The sequence below is a fragment of the Neomonachus schauinslandi genome, chromosome 2, assembly GCF_002201575.2.
Source record: "Neomonachus schauinslandi chromosome 2, ASM220157v2, whole genome shotgun sequence".
In the NCBI taxonomy this organism is placed as follows: domain Eukaryota; kingdom Metazoa; phylum Chordata; class Mammalia; order Carnivora; family Phocidae; genus Neomonachus; species Neomonachus schauinslandi.
Window position 1 is genome coordinate 145,016,297 of NC_058404.1, and position 3,776 is coordinate 145,020,072.

The following is a 3,776-nucleotide window of genomic DNA, read 5'->3' on the forward strand; positions in this document are numbered from 1 at the left end:
TTAATATGGACAGCCTATTCAACATTACAGATGTTTTTCAAAACCTATAATAAAATATAGTCCACTATCCAGCCCAGAAGAAGACAATAAACAAGATCATTCTTACAGTAAGTGTAGCATAAGCACTCACAATAATAGTCCCTTTCCTGGACATCAAGGGGAGCAATCAATCAAAGTTTCTTTACCTCCACTGAGGTTTTAATTTTCTTCAATTATAGCTGTTTCAGAGTCAAAAGTCCAACTTCAATCACCCCACAGATATGCGCAGCATCTCCCATTGAAGAGGAAAGAGCTGTCACCCGGGGCAGTCCATTCTACTGTCCTGCAGTCCTTTCATATTGGAGCCCATCATACCCTTCAGCCAGTATTTGTCAAAATTGTGCATGGGGACAAGATACGTAGGTTACAGGGATCTTTAGATTAATTTACAAAGATTGTGTTTCAAAGTTCTAAAAACCCATTTGGTGGTCGTAGTGGCAGTGAAGAGTACACTATATTTCCCCAAGAGGGTCTTATCTCTGGAGTCTTGGCATCGTCACCTTTTCTGGTAGCTTTAAGATCTATTGCAGTTCTCTGTGGCAAGTGGAGGTGGGAAACTCTAAACAGCTACTGGTCTGAGGTCATCTGCAGAATGAACTGGACTGGCTACTATGGCTTTTATAACCTGCTTCCTTTCTTTAGTATAGACAAACGTCTTTCTTAATCTTTTTTTCTATGTCTTGCTAGTTCTATTTTCTTAATCTTTTTTCCTATGTCCTGCTAGTTCTAAGATTTAAAAGGACTATGACAGAGGAAGCTTCTTGCTTTCAAGCTGAATGATGAAAAATAGCCAAAAAAACAAAAAACCCAACAACCCCACCCTCCAATGAGCTATACTCAATTTCCTCAGTTGAAAACAAATGCCAGGTGAACTTTTAAAGGCAAGTGTTGGACAATGCTGATGTCAAAATATACATAGATTCTAAAATACAGGCCAAAAAAGATGTTACTTAGTGTAACACAGATTCTTCAACCCCTTAGTTTCATGCTGAAAGTACAAATGATTTCAATGTTAGGTTTCAATGATGACAGCCAATTAAATATGAAATTAAAAAGCCTCAGGGGAAAAAAAAAGCCTCAGGGGAGTCTTGCCAAGTTTGTGGCAGTTTCAAGAGTCTACATAGTTAGGAAGAAGGAGAAACCATAGGATAAAGAGTGATAGCATTGGATTTTATTTAACGCTAGGCACCATAGGTTTGACATTAGTAGGTAAAACTAATCAATGAGCAGCCATACAGTTTTTTGGTCACTGTGCTTCCCAAGAACCAAAAAGTAGAGCTATTTTTACTACTCAATTCCATCCTTAATAAGCTAGACAGATCCTGTTGCATTCTTGTTTGTTTCTAATTTACAGTACATTATTATGTAATTTACCAAATGTGAGGAGCAAGTCATTATGTAGTACCAAGTTTACATCATCATAGGACTACAACATGTACATTCTACTTAATGTAGCTCAAGCAACAGGAATACAAGAGAACAGTTATGGGTGGAGACTTGTTTTTGACAAATTCATGTTCACACTAACTATGGGTTTAGAAATCTTATTGGGCAGGTACCTACAGCAGTTCTTCAATTGGTACTGGAACATTACACGCATGCACAGGTGATATGGAAGAAAATGAAGCAGAAGAGGCAGCTGGATGGCGGACAAAGGGGAAATCAGAGGTGGCATAATGCCATGTATCAGGGAGGGGCTGTTCTCACCTGTCCACAGTAAGTCTCTGCTCTGTGAGAGAGGCCTGTTGGGCAATACTTTTATTCTCATGACTGCGAAGTTTGTATACAACATCTAGAAAGGCCAAATCCTGTACTTCCTTGTGTAGAGATTCAGATCCCATGAGAGCACAAATCAGGACCATGGAATTATATTTGATTTCAGGAGCACTTCTTTCATCTGCTAGCAGTCTGTGTAAAATCTGTACAAGTTTAGAACTTTCTAGATCTTTCTCGTCAGTGCCCAACTCTAAAGCTGCTATTAGTGCCAAAGCAACAGGGCTCCATTCTGCATTATTACATGTTCACTAGTTGCCATGGTAACTAGATGCTTGATGCCACCACTCTGTACAATGGTTTTAACTACATCTTTTGATTTACTGTGTCGTATGAGGGCAGACAGCAGTCTGTTGGACTCCCCCATCACACCAGCGTGATCTCTGGCTTCACACCATTCTACCAAACGCTCCACTAATTTAACATTCTTTCCCAGTTGTTCAGCAGCTTCTGCTTGTGCATCTATTAACATTCTTAATGTTCCCAGAAGTTTGAACTGAACCGGAGGTATTTCAGGCTTAAGGAATTTCAAAACTGCCTCTGTGACTCCAGCTGATAACATCTTTGCTTTATTTATAACTGGAATGGCCAGATTTCTGAGGGCACTTAATGCTGCATACTGTACAGTTACATTTCCATCTTCAACATGTCTGTCCAGTAAATCCATACGTTTTTCTACAATTCCATTGTAGAAACTGTGAATACAGTTTCCATCATTTCTGGCAAAATTTGCAATTGCCAATGATCCAGCAAGGTGTAGCTGGTGGTTATTTGATGGAATCCAGGCCAGTACCCTTTGAAACACATTACCTTTTCCTCCTTCAAATAATTTCTGCATGGATTCATCTCCAAGAAGTAGTAAAACCATTAGATCTGAAGCAGTTTTGAGCTCAGCAATATCATCCTCTTTGTCACTATCCACTTTCTGCTGAACAATCTCTAGTAGACATTCTACCAGGCCTGCTTCAACCAGCTATAGCTGAATAGCGTCATTTTCTGCCAATTGAACAAGAACTTCAAAAATCATTTCCCTTTTATCATGTTCTATTTGTTTCTTGAAGAGTTTTACCAGCTCTTCAGCAATGTTCCTACTGGCACACTGTTCTTTACTTGACTCAAGTTCTGCTAGGTTGCCAAATGCAACAAGACACATTTCTGTAAGAGCTGCATTTTGGCAATGGATGCCCAATAATTTCACTAAGGTAGGTATAACACCCATATTGATAAGCTAAGCTTGAAGGGAATGATTCTCATTGCTATAGTTCACCAGCATGCCACAAAAGACAGTCAAGAGCTTCTCATTGGCGGGATCTGTTATACTGCACAGTGACCTTAAATGGTCAGTTACAATCTGTGCACCACCTACTTGGTCAACTGCACTTCTGCCGTCATGGCTATTGTAACATATGTTTCCTAGAGCCCTGCCCATTTGAAGTAGCACTTCCTGGTCTTTGCTAGTTAGCAGCTGCACCAGTGGTGAAATCAATCCAGCATCCACACACGGAATACACATAAATTCATTTTTGGCTACTTCTGCTATGATGTTAGCTACTTTGGCTGTGCAGGAAGACTGTGGAATCAACAGACTTGCAAACAGCTGAAGTATTCCACTTCCTTGGATTTTTTTCACTCGTTTCCACATTATTTTGAGCCAGCGCTTGAAGCAGACAATCCAAGCATCCTTCTAAACTATCCTCAGTTCTGTCAACAGTTGTTATCTTCAACTTCTTCAAGGTATCACTGAGATTATCCATGTTTCTCCCAGAGGGTGAGGAGCCAGCAGGGCGAGGTGAAGGTCTCTGGTGCGGGCGGCCAATAAAAAGAATTTTAAAAGCTCATCCTGCCACTGATGAGTTCTGTTTCAGACAAGTTGATTCCGAGGTGCTAAAGGCATGCAGGAGAGAAAGGTGTCCAGGCAGATTAAAACATGGACCTCAAAGTTCCAGAGGGAGGTGGGCAGTTGA

At 40.4% G+C, this 3,776-nt stretch overlaps 1 pseudogene; it reads right to left on the bottom strand.

Annotated features, from left to right (window-relative positions):
* Window positions 1-1,742: 1,742 nt before the first annotated feature.
* Window positions 1,743-3,566, bottom strand: LOC110591373 (annotated as a pseudogene).
* Between the last annotated feature and the right edge of the window lie 210 nt (window positions 3,567-3,776).